Raw genomic sequence first — 23,374 nt, 5'->3', positions numbered from 1 at the left:
GAAACCTCGTGCCAAGCTGATGCCGAAGGAGTGGTTCAGAACCCAGAGCACACCTCTCATCTTTTCCCTAAGAACAGCACGAGAGGTTCGTGCTTTGCTACAATCTACAAACTGCACCTAGAGCAACACGGCCAGACCAGCTTGGTAAGCCAGGCACACAAGGACAGGAGGAGAGCCTGGAAGGCCATGTGCTGGAGGAAGCCAGCCTGGCTCCTTGGAATCCCACCTACCTTTTCTTGATGTTCACTTCCCTTCATTGTCTAGAACTGTGCCGGGAACTGACTTCATGCTCATCGGACAATAGATGGCAGGCTCCATGTGATTCCCTTTTCTGGCAATTGAGACAATCGCTTACTTCTCCAGGTCAGCGGTCCCCTCCCAGTTCTCCTTTACCAGTCCAAGGCCACTAAGCAAGGTCCGGTAGTCACACCTGCCAGTACAACTCCATGCCGCTCCTCCTCTTGAATACCACCTAGGGACCCTCCAGACCACCTGGGCACCGCTCGGTCCGGTTCTCTTGACTGAGAACACAGAAGCAAAGAAGTGCCCGGCTCTGCCTTGTCTCTCATCTCAGTCCCCAGAAGACCTGGCCCTTTCTTTGAGCGGCCACTCTTCCAACTGCTTCTGAAAACCCTCCTTCACAGGCCCTGGCCCACCTGGCTCCTTGGCACTCCTGACCCCACTCTCACGGGACCATGCTACACCTTGGCATTTCCTCTTCCATCTGGCCTTCCAGCCCCCTTCCTCACACACCTTTTAAAAGTCTAGGTTGGCTGGTGACTTCCTTGTGCATCCCCACTGGTCTCTTTTGATAATGCCCTCTTTCCCTCCATAACAGAACTGTTTCTTTCTGAGTCTTCAGGATTTCATGCTGGAAAGACAGCGAGTCAGTTCAGGTCTGCCCATCGCTCCTCGATGGTCCTTTTCCAGTCCATGTGGTCTCAGATCACGTGCACTCTTCCAGAACTATATTCCAGTCACACGGCTCGCCCCAACAAATATCAGTGATGTCGCTAACGTCAGGGTCTCTGGCTCCTCTTGCTTGTAATCCCCACCTTGGGCATTTCTGTAGGGACACCTGAGGTCACAGGTTGTATCACCAAGTCCTTTCTTGATTTCTCTCCTGGGAATGTCAGGAAATCTCTCCTGCTCTTCATCCCCTGAGCCGCAGTCACTCCCCATGTCTAGGGTACGGACCTAGTTTAGTGCAGAAGCACAGGCAGTTTTCTCCTTCTCCTTTCTTTTTCAGTTAAAAATCTTTGTGTTCAGATTTTTTTCAGGACCTCATGACACAACAAAGGAAATGCTGATGGCAGACGTACGTGGGGACAGCAAGCATACTGCAGAAACCGTCAAAGAGGTCAGAAATGACAAATGGGCCCACCTTTCTGACCCATTTCCTTTCTTCGCATTTCTTCTCACATCAAAGATAGCACCCAAGGTGCAGAGTCCTTATGAAATGCAGCCAGGAAGACTAAACCCGAAACTCTATAATAGAGTGTGTGTGTGTGTGTGTGTGTGTGTGTGTGTGTGTGTGTGTGTGTGTGTGTGTGTGAATAGAGGCATATCTTGAAACCTCTAGTGCACCTCCTGCCAATGCATCACCACAACAAGGAGGCAAGCCTGGTCTCTTAAAGTCTAGGCCAGGGGTGGGAAACCTGTGGGAGGGGCAGGATGGAGTATGGGAGGTTTATCCACTTAACAGCTGGGACAGAACAGGAAAGGTCTGAAGAAGGAGGTGGTGCTGCGCTGCACCTAGGGATTCTATGAAGTGGTAATTAAGAGGGATGTGGGACACAGCAATTTATCAACCTACCCTACCAGGACACAGAGATGCTCAAAATATGGGCTGCTGAACAGAGTAAAAATGCGAATGAAAATCCCAAGTCCTTGAAATACTGACCATCTATTTCCTCAAAGGGCTGCCTCTAGATTAGTATTTTTAAAATGTTAATTTCTCCGCCATTAAACTGAGGCCAAGCCACCCAGCACGTGGATAATTAGCAGGCATTTCACAATTTTTAAAAATGTTGGCAGATGCAAAGATGTGCTAGAGTCAGGCACGCAACCACATGCCAAGAACATTTTCTATTTTGAGAATCTCAGGTACTGGGCTTGGCAGGACGTGAGGCTGCGCAACCAGCCGCAGCACAACTTTCAGGACCCCACTGCTTCCCTGAGGTCACGACTGCTAATCTCCCTGAGTGCATCACACGTCTGTGTTTGTGCCTTCTCGCTTCCCCAAAGACGGAGAGTTCCGTGAAGAAGGAAGCCACGTCCTAGCTAAACTTCTGTATCTCCTCCAAGACTTAGCAGGATAGTCTGCACACAGCAGGTGCCTAACGAATGTCAACTCAATGGTGAATGAAAATGATTCTGGGATTACATGCAGGATAGATTTATAAGCAGGATGGCTATTTGAAGACTTTAAAATGTTTAGAAAATTAAACACCAGGGGGCACCTAGGTGGCACAGTGGATAGAGCACCAGCCCTGAAGTCAGGAGGACCTGAGTTCAAATCCGGCCTCAGACCATACACTTGACACGTACTAGCTGTATGATCCTGGGCAAGTCACTTAACCCCAACTGCCTCAAAAAAAAAAAAAGGAAAAGAAAAGAAAAGAAAATTAAATACCAGAAGCACTTTTCAGCAGAAGATAGTAACATTTTATGTCATGGCTGAATGTTATAGGTCAAAACAAATAAATGTTTGCTGAATGAATCCATCAGCATACTTCAAGGCCTCAGTAAATTTCAAAGCTGGAAACGACTTTTGAATGGGATTAGTCGATTGTCAACTAAACTTAAGCCCGAAGAAGAAATGGCCGGCTCCAATGCTGCCACTGGGGGAGAAATGAGCCAGGCCTGGGAACAAAAGTCTCTATTGAAAACATGAGCCCAACACAATAATGTCAGGAATAATGGCTAGAGAACATGGCATGGTTCTGCCTTGCTTCCAACCCATTCACTTCTCTCCTAAAAGGAATTAAGACTTCGAAGTTCGAGGGGACTCAAAGCAAAGTGTCTTCATGTACATGGAGAACATGAACCGATTTGGCTCCACCCAATGGCTCCTGCATCCGAGGAATCCTCCAATGATATCAAACTGTCATTTTGGACTTGCTCAGTGTAAAATTCCTAACGCAGGCCAAAAGGCCAAAGGCTGAGATCGAGTGCCTGGAACTACTCTGGGGTCTGGCCAATCAACCAGGTCAAAATTCACCTTGTTATATTGCCAATTCAGCTTACATCTCTCCATCTTTTCCCCAATAACACAAGGGATTTTGCTAAAATCTAGGTAAACTCTACCCGGGTCATTCTCCTAGTCTCTAGGCTAGAAGAGGATACTGGGTTAACTTGGTGTGACCTGTTCTTGACAGTGCCCTGCTGGTCCTTTGTGCTCACTCCTGCCTTTTCTAGACGGTCTCTAGTGATTCCTTTCATGATTTATTTTAGAATTGTGCCAGGAATGAAAGTCAAACTCATGGGCTTCTTACTTTCTCCCCATGACGTCTGCCCCTCCTGAGGCTTCGGCCCCATCTCTATCCTCCTCACTGCCAGCAGCTCACACATGTGAGCCCATTATGGCCCACGGGCATGGAGTTCACTCCCTGAGGCTCTCTGACTGTCTCCGTGAGTGTCCATGCTGACCTCTCTTTAAACAACTTCTCCTTTTCCATCTCTACAGATCTACTTCTCTTTTTATCTTCAGAATTTCCTGCTTGGGAGCTTGCCATCCGTCCTAGGATAACTTCCTTTATAGAACTTTGGTCCAAGGAATAAATAAATGACATCTTTGTAAGCACTTCTAGGCCCAAAGCACTCTGGATACAAACAAAAAATCAATTCAGCCTCTGCTCTCCAAGAGTCCACATTTTACTAAAGGGAGACAACACAGCGAACATGGTGTCAGCTACAGGACAGACCCAAAGCCCCAAGGGTCCTCGGGATGCAGCAGAAGGGCAGGTCCAGGGGTCTAGGCTGCAAGTAACTCAGTTTGGCTGGAGTACGGAGGGGAGAGATGCGGTGGTAAAGCGTTCCCTCCCCAAACCCTGAGTGTATTTCACATGTCTGGCCAGCCTCCCTTCCTCTACCCAAAAAGTCTAAAATAGAGCGTTGATGTTGTTGCAAGGCTCCCACCACACCCAGGCCTCTCTGAACCACCTCCTCCCCTGGCTGATCTAGTTCCAAGCAGGTGATCTGAAGTAGGCTTGGATAGTGGGCTCATCCCGGCCCCTCCCTCCAACTGTGCAGATTGCACCCCATCCGTTCCTTTGAATCCCTTGCAGCTCCTGCCTGTTCTCTGGCAAATCCTCCCCACAGCCATCGACCCACCACCCTCATTATCATTCAACATTTCATCAGCCTCGGTCCTCGGTCCTTAGTCCTCATCGGTATTCTCAGGCCTCTACCCTCCAGCAGTCTTTCCAAAGCCTCCACTGAAGGAGGGGGCCCAGGCCAGGCAGCTCTTCCCTTCCCACCCAGAGGTACTCCTTTGGACTTCCCCATCCTGCCCTGCAATGGGTACCTTCCCTCCCCCCGGCTTCCGTTGGCGGTTTTTTCCCTCAGTAGACTGTAAGCTCCTTGAGGGCAGACACTATCTTTCTTTTTTGCATCGCTCCCCCACACTTAGCATAGCGTGGTGGCATGCAGTAGGTGCTTAATAAAGGTTTACTGACTGAACATCTCAACAGTAATGGAGCAGGCAGGACGTTATCCCCTGGCCACACTATGACTAGCCTCCCTCCTCTTCCTTTGTTTTTTTTTTTTTGGTGAGGCAATTGGGGTTAAGTGACTTTCCCAAGGTCACACAGCTAGTAAGTGCTATGCGTCTAAGATCACATTTGAACTCAGGTCCTCCTGACTCCATCTACTGCGCCACCTAGCTGCCCCCTCCCTCCTCTTCCTTTGGATGATACCTTTGATGCCACTTTTTATGGGCGATTCCTCATTGGTAAAACGCCGCACAGCCTGTTTACACTCGCACGTGATCTAACGCTGACCTTCGGGTAAAGTACATCTTGAATTCCCTGGAGACCGTGGTATAGCATGAGTCACAGCCTTAGAGCACCACTATTGGTGGAAGGTTGGGCCTTTGCTTCAGGGAGATGTCTGGGGTCGCTGGACACACTGCAAAATTCCCCAAACTTAATCCCACCTACTTTCTCCTAGCGTCCTTTTCTATCATGGACCTCGATCACCGTCAGCGGGCTGCACATATCTAAGATGCTACTGAATCAGTCCTCTGGGCTGTCTACCCAACTGAACATCATTGTCCAAACAACAGACCTTCTACTTGGTTTTTCTGCTGTAGAGGGTAATATCAAACGGCTTTGATGGATCAGGGACCTCATTGACGGGGTTCTGTAATGGTCTGAGGCTTGGTGTAGAAAATAAAGGCCTAGAAAACCCAGGCTTTCTTCTTGCAGCTGGCCTCTGTGCTGACAATGGGCAACACCTCCTGGTTTTATGCCTCATTGGACAGCACTAAGTGGAGAGGTAAACAAAGTTACTTCTGTGATCAGACCTTTCAGGGACTCTGGTACGATTTTAATCTACGGCAAACACCTTGTTGGTGGCTCTCCTGAGATTTTTTTTTCATAGTCCACACACAATACCTATAGAGAAACCCGTATTTGCTGGCTTTTTAATCAACTGTATAATTGTTAAGACGTGATCTGCTCCAGAAACTTCTCTGCAAATGCCTACTTGTTCCCTTCTCTCAACCATGTTACGGGAGCCCTTAATACGCATCATGTACCGATTATTCTCAGGAAGACTTCTGCAGACGTGGGCTAGTCGGGATATGGTCAGTAACTGATAATCTTTTCAATCATTCTTTTTGGGGTAGTAATAGTATCTAATTTCCCCCAAGCATTTGGTATCCTCCCGGCTTTCAGATATGCTGAGAAGGATCCCTCAAGGCCCACAAAATTCTCTGTGTCTATCTGGTGCAGCTTCCTGTCTGTTACCATTAGCTCAATATCTGCTTTCTCACATAGCACATCAAGGGCTGTGATACTCAGAGGGGCAGCTAGCTGAGTGATTCTGGGCAAGTCACTTAAACCTGTCTGTTTCAGCTTGTAAAATGGAAAGAATAAGGGCCCCTCCCTCCCAGGGTGGTTGTGAGGATCAAAAGAGATAAGGATTGTAAAGTGCTTAGCCCAGTGCCTGGCACATGCTGAGCAGGACAGAAATGTGAGCTATTTTATTATTATTATTATTTTCAGATATGGTGGCTCCCAAGTTTGTTACAGAGACCTTTCTATTTGTCTTCTCTTTGCTCTTCTCCAAGTTTCATCCTTCAAGACTCTGAGGGTGGGTCACTTTTGTTCCTCTCTCCCAGGCTTCTCCACCTCTGCTTTCCAATTTCTTTACGTATGTTCTTTTTTTTTTTCCTTTTTTGGCTAGGCAATGGGGTTAAGTGACTTGCCCAGGGTCACCCAGCTAGTATGTGTTATGTGTCTGAGGCTGGATTTGAACTCAGGTCCTCCTGAATCCAGGGCCAGTGCTCTATCCACTGCACCATCTAGCTGTCCCTCTTTATGTATAGTCTTAACAATGATATTCCATTCCCACCCTCTTTTATCTATGTTATTCCTTCTGAATAAGGGGCATCCTTCTAGACCTACTGGTAAATCTTTTCCCACCAAATCTCAGTGGTCAAACTTGTCTCCTTTCCTTAGGATTTCTCATTTTCTTTGCTTGTTACCCCTAAAGAGAACCCTTTTGGTCAAAGACTCTGCCATTTAAGAAAACCTCTGCACTCTGCATGTCCAGCACAATACCTTCCATGCAAAGAGAACTTAATGAGGAGTCATCACGTCTTACTTGTACAATTACAATCCTCTGGTCTCCTGGGCTCCTTCCTCTCCAATACTTCATTCACACAGCTCCCAAAACACTCTTTCTAATACTCAGGTGCGATCATACCACTCCTCTGTCCAAAAGCCTTCACTGTCTCAATTTTCTTTAGGAAAAATTTGATTAAAGGGGACACGGAGGCAAACAAAATGGTCCTTACTCTTGTAGCATACGGTAGATCAAAGAAAACAATACAAACAAAGATAAGCAGATAGAAAAATATAAAAAAGTACCCCAATGAGAGGGGCCAGGCATCAGATTGGGAAAGGCACCTGAGCTAAACCAGAATCAAAACAGGGATGACTGAGGTGACTGGAAGCACGTTGGTGCCTTCACCTGAAACAGGCAAGATCAGAAGAGGGCCAGGATCAGGGGGACAGACAAACTTGGTTTCAGGCGGGTATGGGGTCTCAATTTCTCTAGTGGGTAGTTAGCTGGGGGGGATGGGAGTTTGGGAGAGAGGCAACAGCTGCCCAAATACGGAGGCCTTGCCTTCAAGGCCTCCCTTCACACTCCCCTAGCTGACCTTTCTGGCTCTGTCTGATACCAGTCTCTCCCCTTCCTTCATTCTGTGTCCCAGCCTAACCAGACAAGTGTTCCTGGTTAGCTTACTATTCCTGGATCTCCTTCTTCCCTCTCCCACTTCTATGAATTTGAAGAGCCGGGTGGGCCCAACCCTAGGAAACATGCCTCTTCCTTTTCTGGGCCCTTCTTCAAGGGCCAGCCCGGGCCACCTACCTAAAGAAGCCTTCTCTGCCCAGCCACTCCACTCCACTCGGCTCCGCTCCTCTCCTCTGCTCTTCCTCCAATGATCCGAAGAACTTTACCCCTGCCACTCCTTCCCCTGTGCAAGGTCTCTTAGCACAGCTGCAGCAGCCTTCTTGGGCTGGGAACAAGGTCCCTGCCCTTTTCTTTATCTTTGCCTGCCCGACGCCCAGTCCAACGCCTTCCCAGTAAAAAGAACTTAAACAGCAGAAAAGGCAGGCAGGAGTTTAACTAAGTCAGGCCCCTCAGTGGGAGGAGGGGCAGCCTTCTCAAGTCTCAACCCTCCCAGCTGGTGACTCAGGCTGCGTAACCCTAGGCGCTCTTCGGGCTGGGCTGGGAACAAGGTCCCTGCCCTTTTCTTTATCTTTGCCTGCCCGACGCCCAGCCCAACGCCTTCCCAGTAAAAAGAACTTAAACAGCAGAAAAGGCAGGCAGGAGTTTAACTAAGTCAGGCCCCTCAGTGGGAGGAGGGAGGAGGAGCAGCCTTCTCAAGTCTCAACCCTCCCAGCTGGTGACTCAGGCTGCGTAACCCTAGGCGCTCTTCGGGCTCTGAGTGGCCACATCGCCCTCCTCCAGGCCAGGACCAGCGCCGGGCACAAGGCGGGCCCGAGCCGCGCTGACCACGGGCACGGACACCCGGGAGGCTGGAAGCTTCAGGGGTGCCCTGTTGCCCTTCTGCCCGGGTTCTCACCTACTGGGGAGTTTACACACAGGGGTTTTTACATGCCCTCTGGTGCTCAGAATGACGCCGTGGCATAGGCGAGCGGGGATTTTCAAGCCCATTTTATGGATGAGCAAAGGGAGGCTCAGAGGGGCAGGGCTCTCCACCGCTTGGGCTCAGGGTCACGGCCGCACTGACCACAGCAGGCGCAGGAACAAGGCACACGGTGAAGTCAGCGCTGCGGCCACGGCTGACCAGCCCTAACCCACGCTCCTGCCCCGGCCGGGCCGCCCCCGGGGCACCTAAGTGGCCCTAAGGAGGGGGATCAGGCATCACCAAAAGAGGGGAGGGGGCGTCCTGGCCCAGAGACTGCAGAGCGACTGCGCAGTGGCAACGGGGCCACAGGCGGGTGACTTCGTCAGCTCAGAAACCAGCCACGTTTCGTAAGGCGCATGCGCAGGCAGAGGCAAAAGGGTTAGGGCCCGAGGTTCCGGCCTCACCCGACATAATAAAGCGCATGCGCAGGTGGAGCTAAAAAAAGTCGACGAGCAGACGTGGTAGTCCGTCTCCCAATGCAGCATGATCTAGGGCGCATGCGCAGTCTCACGTTACACCATTCGAGCCACCGCCTCTCCTCTTAGCGCGCCTGCGCACCGAAAAGTTATAGGGGGCGTGTCACAGCCCCAGACAGTCCAAGAAGGAGGAAGCCCCCCCCCAGCCTCCTACGGCACATGCCCAGTAGCAGGTTGAAGTACGTCCTGAGGAGTCAGACCCCCGCCTTCCCTGCCCTGCCACGGCGCCTGCGCAGCCGCACAGGGACCCGGAGAGGAGTTCCCAGCCCGCTCCCTCCCCGCCCCCCAGCCCAAGGCCAGGCCCGCACCCCCAGTGAGTGCAGGCGGCCCCAGAGCGCCGCGGGCCACGGGCCGCCGAGGTACCTCAGCGCGCGCTCACTCGCTCGCTCCGTCTACCGCCCGTCACGTCAGTCAGGCTCCGGCTGCGGCGGCTCCAGAGCCTCCTCCGCGTGATCCCGTCACCTGACGCGGGGGGATAAGGCCTACGCGAAGGCACTTCCGGCCCGCGCCCGGAAGAGAACGGCCGGGCACCGTGGGCGGACACCTTTGGTCTGACGACCAAGGTTCCGCCTGCGAGCGAGGCACGTGGGGTGCGGAAGGGGCAAGGACAAAGCACCGAATGTCAGGAGGAGGGGCGTAACAATAGAATGTCAGAGCTGGAAGGGGCCTCAGAACAGAGACTGTCATGGCTGGGGGTGGCCTTAGAAGAGGGGACATCAGGACTGGGAAGGTTCCTAGAACAGGGAGTGTGAGGGCTGGGAGAGGCCCTAGAACAGGGGATGTCAGAACTGGGAAGGTCCTTACAGCAGGGGATGTGAGAGCTGGGAGGGACCTTAGAACTAGGGATGTCGGAGCTGGGAGGGCCTTACAGTGGGGGATGTCAGAGCTGGGAGAGGGGCTTTAGAACCAAGGTTAAAGAAGTGGGTTGAAATCAGATTCAGGAAGACTTCAAATACCAGTGTGAGGAGTTTGCATTTTATCATAGAGGCAATAGTGAACCATCAAAGGCTTTTGAACAGGGGTGTGACATGGTGAGATGTGCCTTAGGAAGATTATTTTTGTAGTTTTGTGAAAGATAACTTGGAAAGGGAACGACCTAAAGGGGAAAACGACTCTCTTAGAGAAATAGTCTAGGCAGGAGGTGATGAGGCGTTGAACTAGAGTTCTTTCCTATTTCTTGTTGAACTGTTAGCTTAGTCTCTGGGGTGAGGAGCATCTGTCCCTAGGAGGCAGAGGTCAACAGAAGAGCCTGGGTGACCCAGGGTGAGAACAAGTAGGACCAGCCACCCTACCCATAAATGCATCAGCAGGTGGATTCTGACTCTGGCACAGAAGCATTTATTAAGCTCTTGCTGTGTGCCAGGTACCATGCTAAACACTGTGGATACAAAGAAGGGCAAAAACATGGCATCCGACCCCAAGGAGCTCACATTCTAACGGTAGGAGACAACGTGAAAACCACTTTGTACCTATAAGCTCCGTGTATACGTGGGAGGCAGTCAGAGTGGAGGCACTCTCAGTGGACGTGATCCCAGGAAAGGCCTCTTGTAGATGGTGAGACCTGAGCTGAGTCTTGAAGGAAGCCAGGGCCAAGTTGAGAGATTCCAGATGGGGGAAAGCCAGTGAAAAAGCCTGGAGTTGGGAGCATCTTGTGTAAGAAATAACAACATCGGAACAAACCTTTATTCCTTGCGTACTATGTGCCAGGAGCTTTACAGTGACCTCATTTGACCTTCACAATGACCCATTTTACAGTTGAGGGAACTAAAACAAACAGAGGCTAAGTGACCTGCCCAGGGTCCCACAGCTAGTAAGTGTATGAGGCTGGATTGGAATTTGGTTCTTCCTGACCCCAGGCCCCATGCTCTATCCACTGTGGTGCCCCACTCCCATTGCCTCTAGGCCAGTGTTGCTGGGGCATACAGCCCAATTCAGGAACTGAAGCTAAAGAGATGAGTAAATAAAAGACAAAACACAAACCAATATTAAAAAATATTGCCAGTCTAATTCTATAATGACTGCAAAACAGACTCAGAGGAAAAACAGATTTTCTGCAAGGTCTCCATGAAATGAAATTAGATTTTAAAGTAAAATAAAAGCTGTCGTCTAAAGGAAAGATCCCACCTTCCCTATTACTGTTGAGGATGCCGCTTTCCTCCCCATCCCCCCAATCTAGGGGTCACTCCCTCTCCCTGCTCCCCCCACATCCAATATGGTACCAAGCCCCGTGGCTTTTACCTGTGCAACATCTCTCCCTAATATGCCCCTTCACCCCTCTGACGCTGCACCCGATCTGGTGGATTATTATTATTATTTTTTATTTTTTGGCTAGGCAGTGGAGTTAAGTGACTTGCCCAGAGTCACACAGCTAGTAAATGCTGTGTGTCTGAGGCCAGATTTGAACTCGGATCCTCCTGACTCCAGGACTGGTGCTCTATCCACCGCACCACCTGGCTGCCCATTAATTAATTAATCCTGGACAGGCTCTCTTTAGTCAGTGACCCTGGCCTCTCGGTTCTGTCTTTCAGTTCTGGGCATTTTGTCTGGTTGTCTCCCATACCTGGAATGTTCCCCCTCCTCATCTCCAGCCCCTGACTTCCCAACTAAAACCCTGTCTTCCACAGGATACCTTCTCTAACCCCTCTCAATCCTAGTGTCTTCCCTCTGTTAGTTATTTCCCATTTATCCTGTATATTGTTTGTATACATTTGTTTACATGTTGTCTCCCCGGATTAGATTGTAAATTCCTTGAGGGCGGGGACTGTCTTTTACCTCTTTTTGTATCCTCAATGCTTAGCACAGTGCCTGGCATGTAATAGGTGCTTAATAAATGTGTATTGATGGAAGTAGCCTAGAAGAGAAAGTGATGATCCTTAAACAAGAAGAAAAACAGGGTAGGCCAACAAATCAAGGACTTTATGAGACAGTAAGAAATAATAGGGAAAAATAAAGATTGAGAAAGTGGAAGAAAATATAAGGCATCTGGTATAACAAACAGCTGACCCAGAAAAGGTCAAGGAGAGACAGTTTAAGTCATTGTCTTCTATAAAAACCATTATTTAAAAAAAATTAAGTGCTGGACATTATATTTCAAGAAATCATAAAAGGAAACTTCTAAAATGTTTTAGAACCGGAAAGCAAAGTAACTAAAGATAGAAAGAATCCACTGGTCACTTTCTGAAAGCAACCCAAAAGGAAAGAATCCTAGCAATGTCAGTCAATACCTAGAGCTCCTATGTCAAAGAAAAATTGCTACAAGCATCCAGAAAGAAGTTCAGGGAATGAGTCAGGATCATACAAGACCTGGCAGCTTCTACTAAAAATGAGTGGAGATCCTGGAACTGAGTATTCCAAAAGGGAAAAAAAAAAAGGCTTAGCAGGGAGAATAACTTGCTCTTCAAAGCTCAGTATAATGCTACAGAGGAAGAAAAGTAGACCTTTCATGGAATAGAGCGATGATATCAAACTCAAACAGAAAGGATTCCCTACCACGTCGCACAAATTAATATCATCTACATTGTGTTTTTATTTGTTTTGTTAAACATTTTCCAATAAAATTTAATCCAGTTCAGGCATCACGTAGGAGTGTTGTAGGCCCACTGGCCACAAATTTGACACCTCTAGAATAGAGGACTCTCAAACGTTATAGAACTTTAGAAAAGTAACGTCAACAAGCATTTATTAAGCAATTACCATGTGCCAGGCACTGTGCTGAGCGCTGATAATAAAAATACAAGTAAGAAGAGAGGTCCAGCTAGGCCTTCCACATCGTGGCTTTTCCCATCGCGGTTTCAATGTATTGCCAGTCGGCATAAGAAATTAAATGGGAATTTTCAGGGAGTTTTGTGGAAGCTGCAGATGACACAGAAAGGGTTTAGAAACTCAGAAGTGCATAAAACGTATGCATAGTATTATATCATATAAAAATATTTTGGGGGCAGCTGGGTGTTGCAGTGGATAGAGCGCCAGCCCTGGAGTCAGGAGGACCTGAGTTCAAATGCGGCCACAGACCAAACACTTGACACTTACTAGCTGTGTGACCCTGGGCAAGTCACTTAACCCCAACTGCCTCACTAAAAAAAGAAAACATATTTTATCTTTTAATACCATAATAATTAAGATTTCTTCTCTGATACGAAGGGAGGGTTGAAAAATTTTAAGTGGATTTTCCAGATCCCGGGGTGCTGTGCCAGTGGAAGGGATGACTGTATTCTCTGCCTTCAGGAAGCTTATGTTCGAATTTTGAGAGAAGACACAAATCAAAGGGAGCTGAAAAAGGGGGAGGGTGGAGTGTATGGTGCCCAAGTCCGGAGTGCTGGGAGCGGATGGAGCTGGACCAGGAGTGGGGTAGTGAAGCAGCACTTCCTCACAGTGGAGGGTATGGGAGGAGAGGGCCATAGGGGCAGCGGGATCTTCCAGAGGGACTTCCTCTCCAAGTCATACTCCTGACTCCCCACAGAACTCTCTACCATGTGTAGCCCTGCAAGCTCCCTCCATCCCTGGACTCCACCTGTTGGAAGTACCCTCTGCCCCTTCAGCCTCTCTCAAAAGGCAGGATACATATTGTTTCTGCCTCTCTTCCTGAAATGTTCAACCTTTTCCTATCAACTGATTCTTTCCTTACTGCCTTCAGACATTCCCACGTTTCTATCACCCTTAACACATCTTCACTCGATCCTACCATCCCTTCAGGCTATAGTTTCAGATCTGTCCTTTTCTCTCTCTCTCTCTCTCTTTTTTTTTTTTTTTTTGGTATGGGACAGCGACCCCAACCCAGATTAAACTCAGAGACTTCTCAAGGTGGAAAGCAAAGGTTACCTTTATTACAATCTCTCGAGATGGCTGTGGAGAGAGAGAGGGAGGGAGTAACAGGGGCCGCCTTATGAAAGCAAATCTCCGCCCACCACGCAAACAAGCCTCCACCCACCACTATCCCTTACCCCCTTACCTGGGAGGTGAGGCTTACATTCCAGGGCCAAAATTCAAAGCCAAGGAAAAAGGCTAGAAGCTCAGGTTGGGGGTGGGGCAGGGCTTATTCTTTCTGTTAAGTGCTTAAAAACAGGGTCTGAGTGGGGGAGGATTTTGAAAGTAATAATCAAGAATTATTTGACCCTTTGAGGAGGCTTCACTTCTGAGAGTTCATTTCTCGCACTACCTTCTGAACTCATTACCTTGGTTATACTGAGAAGTCTTCACTGGGACATCCCATTCATTTGCATATAAATTTATTTATTTTTACCACAAGATTTTGAATTCCATATTTTCACCCCATTTTGCCCCTCCCCCCACCCCAAGATGGCACGCATTCTGAATACCCCTTTTCCTAGTCTGCCCTCCCTTCTATCTCTTTCCCCCCTTCTCTTATCCCCTTCCCCTTCTATTTTCCTGTAGGGCAGGATAGATTTCTGTACCTCATTTCCTGTATTTCTTATTTCCCAGTTGCATGTGGAAACATTTTTTTTAAACATGTGTTTTTAAAACTTTGGGTTCCAAATTTTCTCCCTTCCTCCCACCCCACCACCCCTCATTGAAAAGGCAAGCAAATCAATACAGGCCATACCTGTGCAGTTATGCAAAACACTTGCATAGTAGACATGCTGTGAAAAACTAACTCTATTTCCCTTAATCCTGTCCTGCCCTCCCATTTATTCTATTCTTTCTTTTGACCCTGTCCCTCCTCAGAAGTACTTCCTTCTGATTACCCCTTTCACAATGTGCCCTTCTCTCTGTCATCCCCCTGCTCTCTTGTCCCCTTCTCCCCGTATTTTCCTGTAGGGTAAGACAGATTTCCATACCCAATTGAGTGTGTATGTTATTCCCTCCTCAAGCCAAATCCTATGAGAATAAGATTCCCTCATTTCCTCTCACCTTCCCGTGTTTCCCCTCCACTGTAAGAACCTTTTCTTGTCTGTTTTGTGCGAGATAATGTACCCCATTCTACCTCTCCCTTTCTCCTTCTCCTAGTATCATCCTCTCACCCCTTCATTTTATTCTCCAGATGTCACCCCTTCATCTTCAGCTCACCCTGTGCCCTCTATCTGTCTGTCTGTCTGTCTGCCTGTGATCTCTCCTTTTCTCAAACAGACTCCTTGAGCAGTTTTCCCACACTTGCTGCCTCTTCCCTGTCTCCTCTTGCTCCTCTGCCCTTTGCAGCAGCCTGGCTTCCAACCTCATGTCTCATCTGAAACTTAAAGTTGTCAATGGCTTTTAAGTTGTCAAATCTGATGGTCTTTTCTGAGCCCTAATCCTGATTGCTCCCATTGCCCTCCAGAAGACTTTTAGAGGTCGTGCTCCACAAAGGTGTTCCCCCCTGAACTGTGCCTCCAAACCAGCAAGCTTGCTTTTTTCAAGGGTTGCTACAAGTGTGGCTAATCCTTCATCAGCCAGCCAATGGCAGGCTGGCCTTCCCGTTCCATTAGGGACAACTCCTTCCTGGTTCAGGGGTAACAGGGTATAGACGCATTGACACTCCTAATCCTCTATCTGCTGCGTTTGTCATTGTGGATTGCCCTCTCCAGAATATTCTCTCCAGTTTGGGCTTCGTGACACTGCCCCCTCCTGGCTCTCCTACCTGTTTGACCCCTCCTTCTCAGACTCCTCCATTGGCTCATGGTCCCCATCTGCATCATGCTGCCCCAACGGAGGGTGCCCTCTAGCGTTTTCCTGGGCTCTCTTCTCTACATTCTTTTTCTTTACAACTTCATCAGCTCCCATCTCTATGCAGGTGACTCACAGGTCTCTACATCCAGTGCCCATCTCTTGCCTGAGTTTCTGTCCTTCATCATCTATTGTCTAATAGACTCTTCAAGTTGGACGTCCCAAAGACGTCTTCAACCCACCGTGTCCAAATGAACCCATGATCTTTCCCCCTAAACTTGTCCTTATTTCTATTGAAGATGCCAGCAGCTTCCAGTCTCCCAGGTTTAGAATTCTGACATTCGCCTCCCTCTCCTTCACCCTGTATATCCCGTCAGTTGCCAGATGTTTGCCTTTCAACCTTCACAACGTCTCTCAGATACAATGCCTTCTGTAGAGTCATACAGCCACCATCTTAGTTCAGACTTCATCACCTTTTACCTAGAGTTCTAGTCCTGCATCTCCCCCACTGCAGTCCATCCTGCACACTGATGCCTCTCCCTCTCTTCCCTCTGCCCCCCTGTCCTCCTTCCCTCTTTTGTCTTTCTGTCTCTGTGTCCGTCTCTCTTTCGTCCATATACTCCCTATCTCCTGGGGTCCAGGCTGATGGTGCACCGCCTTTGGACTGTCACTCTTCAGGGCTGGACTTTGAGGTGCATTATAGTCACACTGGGAGAAGGTTCTGAGAAGGTGTCAGAGACCTCATGGGCCCTGGGCTTCTCTGAACCAGATCACAAAGGTCTCAAGCGGGAAGTCTGCCAGGCTGCTGTCAAGGAGTTTCTCATTTGCTCTGGAAGCCATTAGATGTTGAAACTAATGGTGGTAAAGCATTCCACCCTCTCCTTGTGAATTTGAGACCAAGCAGTGCCGGGTAGAAAGGTCTTTAGGTTCATCTCTAAAAAGATGCAAAAGCCAGGGTGGGGTTGTGTGAAAATTGGGACCTTTTGTGGGAGTGACTGAGTATTAAAGTTGTACCTTTTAAATTTTTGCTTTTGATTTAGATTCAGTAAATGCAATTAACTCCTATGCTGATAGAGTAAATTCGGAGCAGTCACACTGAGGAAGGAAAATAGTCTGGAACTACTGGATGACAGGACACTAGCCAATTCACTTAGGAGGTGGTAGAAACTCGTAGTCCTTGTCAGGACCCCAGGAAGGTATCTAGGGAAGTGCAGACCCTAGTGGCTCAGAACTGGGGAGGACCAGAGGAAGGGTGCATGCACAGAATTAGTAAACTGACAGCTCACTCTTATAGCGCCTCCTAGTGGCTGTGTCAGACGTGGCGCCCAGGACAGTTGCTCCTGCCATGTTCCTTAGTCCTAGGGGGAAAGTCATCCCTGAGCTGGGGGAGCGGGAATCAAAGTCAGGCTCTTCTGCCTTAAGTTTGCAGACTTTATTCTTTTCTCCTTCAGCATTAGCCCTTTCCAGTGCTGCAGTCCCTTGCCAGTTCTTCATGATCTTTCAGAGATTGCTGATATTGGTATAGCAGCCATACCTGCCTGTTCTTTCAGTCCCCAAAGATGTAACTTTCATCTGGGCCTGGTGCCTTGAACTCATCGAGGGCAAACGTTCTCTTACCATCTCCTTACTTATCTTGGCTGTTGATTTCCTATTAGCCAGTTTTGTTCTCTGCTTTCCAACCCAAAGATCATTTTTGGCAGAGAAAACAGGAGTAAACTAATAGCCTTCTGTCCATTCTTTGTTATCATCAGTCCATCCAACCTAAGGGTCAACACACTGGTCCCAGTGAGTAGTGGAAATGCTCCTTACTCCCATTGCCATGTACAGACTTTCACTCTGCCTCCATCACTCAGTGCCCTCTCCTCATTGGGGTTCATAATCTTACAAAATCATCATTTCAATCCAGATCTGGCATCTGTTATCTCTCCTGGCTTCCAGATAATTTTACCCGCTTTCTCAAGTATTCATTTCTGCTGTATACTTAAAAGGCTCATAAGTTTTCATTGATAAAGACCTAAAACATGGTCCAATAACTCCCAAGTCCTGTAATACTCTTCTTCCCAGAATCGTTGATAGGTTAATACCTAAGAGTAGGTTGATACCTAAAACATCCAAATCTGAAACATTTTCTAGGACTGTCACTATACCTTTACCCTGGACCTGCACTACCCACCACCCAAACAAGTCCCTCAAGATCCATGCCTTCTGGCAGGCCAGGTCATGGGCCAATCCTCCTGTCTGACAACAGTCATCTTCTCTAAGAAGGGATTTAATTGCAGAAAACTCCTCCTGCTGAAAGTCAGGAACTTCTGACCACTCAAACTCATGCGGTTGAAAATGTCCATTTTAGGACTGCTTGGTCACCTATACTCAGGGAAAGAAATACAAGCGAGAAAGGCAGCACACCTTCCTGCTGCCGTGTGGGAGTAGCAGCCAGAGCTCTTGGGAGGGCAGAGAGGCCCCTCCCCCTACCATAGGAAGTACAAGAGATCCTCCACAGCGTAGTCATTTGTGTGTATCCTGGGATGGGGCTGTGGTGTCTCTCTTCTGCACTGCCACTAGTTTGAGCCCCTACTGGCCATGTTCCCCTATTATAGCACCCCAGTTCCATTTAATCACTTACCCTTTTCTGAAGGGACAGTTATATTCAAGATAGAGCTAGAACAGGAACAGACACAAACATTTTCCCCAATACCTGAGAGGTATAATCTCTTCTCTATTCATTTGGTGAAGAAAGTGGTAGTGGGATTAGGCTCATAATTTAGCTCAGTTCCTATGTAATTTTGGTCCCCCCCAAGTCGCTGTCCAAATGAGGCATGATTGATGGGTGAATTCTTCTTCTGGGCTGGGGTCCCGAAGGCCGCTCCCAGAGATCCCTTCCTTCACCCACTTGGGTCATGATGTTTCACTGGTTGCAAAACCTGCCCTGGATTCTGACTCCCGGATTCCTGGGGCTTGCTGTCCCAACCAAGGCCAGAGACTCTACTCCCTTCACTAAGGAGGGACTGCGGTGAACAAAAAAGCCAAGGACCAAGGCCCGTATCTTGGGAGCCATATGGCTTCAGAGGAGAGAAGGCTGCAAGGCCCTTCCCCATACCACATGGTGGTCTCTTACCAGATGCCCTGAGCCGAAGATGCACTGAGCCCCCGGCCGAGAGGGAATGCCTCTGGAGCCAATCAGAATCTCTCTTTCGCCATGTGGTGAGCCAATCATCGCAGTTCCTTTGGAACATCCGTTCCCTGTGCTGGAGAGGTTGCATGAACTGAGCAAGCTAATGGGGTCTACACATTCACGAGACCCCCAGTGTGTCTGCAGACGGGAACGGCGCGAGGGCAAAAGTTGTTTCTCCCTTTAGAGCTTACCGAGTGACCTAGACTCTCTGACGAGGCCCCCTCCCCCGTGGCTGTCATGGGGACCAAGGGATTGCTGAATGGCCACAAAAATTGGGAGCTCACAATAAGCACAAAAGGGGAGCTTGTCTCTGCGCCACACATGTTTTACGGGTCTGCTCTCCCCTAGTTGCACTCACCCCCACTTAGATTTTTGCTGTTCTCAGCAGATTTACCGAGCTACATTTGGCCGCATCCCCCATTCTGGAAAGTCCTTTAGAGATTCTGGCAAGCACGAGTGTTGTCTTTTTGAGTCCCTCCCTTTAAAAGGTCTTAGCAAAGCCCGTGCGGCACGATTCTTAATTGTCTCCTAAACGCCAAGTGAAGGGTTTCAGACGGTTAATTCAGCATAGTTCTTAGATGATCCCCCAATTAGCGATGCTCCGTGAGAGCCAGGCCTACCGGCTGGTGGGACTAGAGGCTGCAATCACTCCGAATAGGAGAGGAGGCACATTCAGCAAACAAATGGCATTTTGCAAGTTTATCAAGAATGCCTACCTGCCGGGCACCTAGAAAAGTCCCTCCCAACCCAAGCAAGGAGGAAAGAGCAGCCATTAAAGCTGAATCGGAGCTACCATTTAACAGCCCCACCCCACCCCTCGACATAGGGAGAAGAAAAAAAAAGTTTCCCCGAGGAAATTTCTAGTACCAAATGGATTCCCAGACAGGGAATAGGAACCTGGTGTGGACTGGTTCACTTCACCAAAAGGTATGAGACTGTCTTCAGTGAAAAGTCCTCTGTCCACCTCTGAAGTGCAGAGAGCAACCTAGAGCTGTATCGGCTGCCCATACACAGGCCTAGCAACCCAGAAGACACCCCAAGCACAAGGTTGGAGTCTCCCAACAATGGTGCAAGCAGGTTTACCTCAAAAAAAGAGCAAACTCTGATGGATCCTAGACACATATGGAGCCCCCCAAAAGGAATTAAGCAACTTGGAATTGACTGGAATCGGCTCCTCTGATAAGTGTAACACCTCCTAATGAAGGAAGCTCCAAAGGGAGAAACTACCTTCAAAGTTCATAGCACTGTGGTTCTACGCTCCTAAAGTTATCACAAGCCCCCACTGGTGAGCTTATCTTTAATACTCAGGCAGTAGATGCAATTAACTTAAAGCTTTAAGCTGGTGTAGTAAGACCAGAACTACATTTCCCCATAAACGTGGGGCATGCTATCCCACAAATACACACTGTCAGTGGGAAGACTAGTCATGAGACATACAGACAGGGAACATATATGGCCAAGGCACCTCATACCTCTGGCGCTGCAATACCTCTACATCTTTTCCCTTCTCGGTATTCTCATTCTGTTCCCCTCTGGGTGAAGTGTCTTCTGAGGTCACGTAGCCAGGCTGTATCTGCTCTTCTCCACAGCTAGATTCCCAGCTTTCAGAGTTAAATATCCCTTAAGTCCATTGTTAGCTCTCATCTTTGCCACCAGGGATCAGACTTCTTGAAATTTCTCCCCAACTCTCTCTCTCTCTCTCTCTCTCTCTCTCTCTCTCTCTCTCTCTCTCTCTCTCTCTCTCTCTCTCTCTCTCTCTCTTCTCTCTCTCTGTCTCTCTCTCTCTCTCTGTCTCTCTCTCTCTCTCTCTGTCTCTCTCTCTGTCTCTCTCTCTGTCTCTCTCTCTGTCTCTCTCTCTCTCTGTCTCTCTCTCTCTCTGTCTCTCACTCACTCTCTGTGTCTGTCTGTCTGTCTGTCTGTCTCGGTCTCTCCCCTAGATTCAGAACCTTCTTGGTGGCCAAGTATCTCTGCAGGATACCATGGCTAGGCTGAGGGATGTAGTAGAGAGAAATTCCTCCCATTGCCCTCTAGTAGAAGTTTAGAGGTCATGTTCCACAAAGGTTCCCCCCGCCCCCAGAACTGCACCTCCAAACTGGCAAGCTTGCTTTTTGAAGGGTTGCTGTTAAGTGTGGCTAATCCTTGATCAGTCAGCCAATGGCAAGCAGGCCCTCCAGTTCCATTAGATATAATTCCTTGATGTTCAGGGGTCACAGGGTTTAGATACATTAACACTTCATACCTTTGTTGCTAATACCTGTCTATGATTTCATCAACCAGGCTGCTGGGGGTGACGGAGGGAGGAGTCGTTGGAGGGCCAGAATCCGGTTAGGGACCAAGTCTTGACCCCTTCTACTATGTGTGTGTGTAGATAGATAGATAGGTAGAGTTTCAAAAGGCTTTTACTCATGTTTCCCCAAAAAGTAAAATATCAGAAAACAGAAAACCACCCACTGCAGAGAATCCCTTCCTTTCCATATGGCATATGTACGCTTTCATCTTGCTTTGAACATTTAAGGGCAGGTTTCCATGTACAGATAAAAGATACATTAAAAAAAGACGTGTATAATGATATTCCTCCACCGTTCTACCCTTCAGGGTCTAGGTGGCACACTGGTCCTGGAGTCAGGGAGATCTGAGTTCAAATGTGGCCTCAGACGCTAGCAGCGTGACCCTGGGAAAGTCATTTAACCCTGTTTGCCTCAGTTTCCTCCTCTGTAAAATGAGCTGGAGAAAGAAATGGGCAACCATTGCAGTGTCTGGGTCACAAAGAATCAGCCGTGACTGAAATGGCTCAGCAACGAATTGTGTCCTTCACTGGCTGTCCCTGCAAGGCTGCTGTGCAGCCTCAACTGTAATATATACTGTAACATTGTTAGAAAGCTCCCTGGCCAGTGTAACGATATCGTAAGACTGTCTTTCACTTCTCTGTTATCTGCTGGAAGGATGAAGCCTCCGAGTTTTTGGTAACTGTGGTTGGAACACTCAATATTGAGAAAAAAAACCCAACTTCTATCTGAATATCTAAATTGTTGTAAGGTGTTGGGCGCAAATTTAGAAATTCCCAGAAGGGTGGTGAAGCTCCAAAATTGACACATTAAATTGTCTCCTCCCTCCAGTGGATAATTAGAAAAAGAGCTGATGTGTTTAGCACAGTTAAAGAAGTCCCATGTGCAGGGCTCCTGAATGCCAACAGTGCTAGTCGGCTGGTGACAGAGATTGTAACAGATGGAGCGAGGATTTAAGTCCCAAAAAGAGCACATTCCACAAACAGCCAGCAGAGCATCGAGATAAAATTCAGTGATTCAAGCCGAATGCTGGTAAAGGCACATCGAAAGGAGTCACAGGTGACTTTGTCCACCCATTTTCATTTAACAAGTCATTAGTATACTGAATTTAAATCCAGCTTCAAATACTTGTTAACTGTGTGACCCTGGGCAAGTCATTGAGCCCTGTTTGCTCCCATTTCCTCAAATATAAAATAAGCTGGAGAAGGAAATGGCAAACCACTCCAATATATTGGCCAGGAAAACCCCAAATAGGGTCATGAAGAGTTGGACATGACTGAAAAAGACCAAAAAAAAAAAACCCCAACCTGTTTAAAAAAGTCATTAATATAGACATCTGACTTTAATCACACCAAGATGTTTATGTCAGTTGCTGTCAGAAGACATTGTTGTCAGGCTGGCATCCCTTCTGTTCAAGATCTTCAAGTGAGCCAGCTCTTAGCGCTGTCTGGATCAAGTGACCTGCATACAGGAAGTGAATGTCACCTAGTCATTTCTTGCCTGAAGGGAGCTCTTTGGTGAAAACTCTTCATCTCCAGGGTGAGTTGGAAGCATTCTGGGACTATCTCCCACTTTCGAGTCCACAGGGGTAGCAGCCGTCTTGTATACTGGCAACTGAAGGCTGTCAGCCACTCTGAGGGTCTGCTCAATGTTCCTACTAGTAGCTGCTGCTGGGAAGGAGCTTCATCTGGATCAAAAATAAATAGCACGCAAACTGTCACAGACATGTCCTCACCATCCCACTCACCTGAGTCTCATGTGCCCAGCCTGATGGCATGGTGTAGTTAGTGATCATCAGCGATGGAAAAAGGCAGCTTCTCTGGGGCTCATCTCTGCTGTTTGCCTTGATATCCCTATTCCAGGCAAGATGACCACGGGTGGAGTCCATGGAAAGGGCAATCATTTTAACATTTCTCTTGGCAAATTCTGATGCCAGCTTTGTAGCTCAGCCCAGTTCTGTTGTGCAAACCGGAGTAAAGTCCTGAGGGTGGGAGAAGAAAATGCTCCGCGAGTTTCCTAAAATATATAGAAGCAGATGTGACTGACCATGGCGTCCACCTTGAAGTTGGGGGCCAGGTCTCTGAGCAACAGACTGGTCATACGGTGATGGCAGAGAGGAGGAGCCCACTATATCTTAATTACCAAGTGTGATGGACTCTTTTTTCTGCCTCCATCCTTTTTTAGCTTTTTTCTTTTTTTCTTTAGCATTTGATGCTACTAATCACCTTCTCCACCTGGATATACTCTCCTCTCTGGCCTTTCATGACACTGTTCTGTCTTAGCTCTCTTCCTATCTGTCTGATCACTCCTCAGTCTCCTTTGCTTGTTCATAACCCTAACCCTAATCATGGGCATGTCCCAAAATTCTGTCCTGGATCCTCTTTTTTTTTTTTCTCTGGCTCCCATGGGTTCAACTATCACCTTTGTGAAGGTGACTTTCAGTTCATCTCACCAGCCT

At 48.2% G+C, this 23,374-nt stretch overlaps 1 protein-coding gene, 1 long non-coding RNA gene and 1 pseudogene across 2 annotated transcripts in view; 1 reads left to right on the top strand and 2 right to left on the bottom strand.

The window, feature by feature from the left end:
- Positions 1 to 9,375, bottom strand: part of RNF185 (ring finger protein 185) — a 31,530-nt gene extending 22,155 nt beyond the window's left edge. Inside the window, 1 exon segment of the mRNA XM_020996406.2 lies at positions 9,226 to 9,375. The gene's annotated coding sequence lies outside the window, so the exon portion shown is untranslated.
- On the top strand, positions 65 to 5,233 carry LOC110215166 (uncharacterized). The gene is made up of 4 exons (XR_002326442.2): positions 65 to 144; positions 265 to 363; positions 1,270 to 1,360; positions 5,173 to 5,233. It is a non-coding gene; the product is annotated as an uncharacterized LOC110215166 (long non-coding RNA).
- On the bottom strand, positions 9,345 to 23,042 carry LOC110215310 (peroxiredoxin-6-like; annotated as a pseudogene).
- Positions 23,043 to 23,374: the final 332 nt, after the last annotated feature.

This window comes from Phascolarctos cinereus, unplaced genomic scaffold, assembly GCF_003287225.1.
Source record: "Phascolarctos cinereus isolate Bilbo 61053 unplaced genomic scaffold, phaCin_HiC Scaffold_4;HRSCAF=312, whole genome shotgun sequence".
Lineage (NCBI taxonomy): Eukaryota > Metazoa > Chordata > Mammalia > Diprotodontia > Phascolarctidae > Phascolarctos > Phascolarctos cinereus.
Note: the sequence above shows the minus strand (reverse complement) of the source record. Positions and strands in the feature narration are given on the sequence as shown.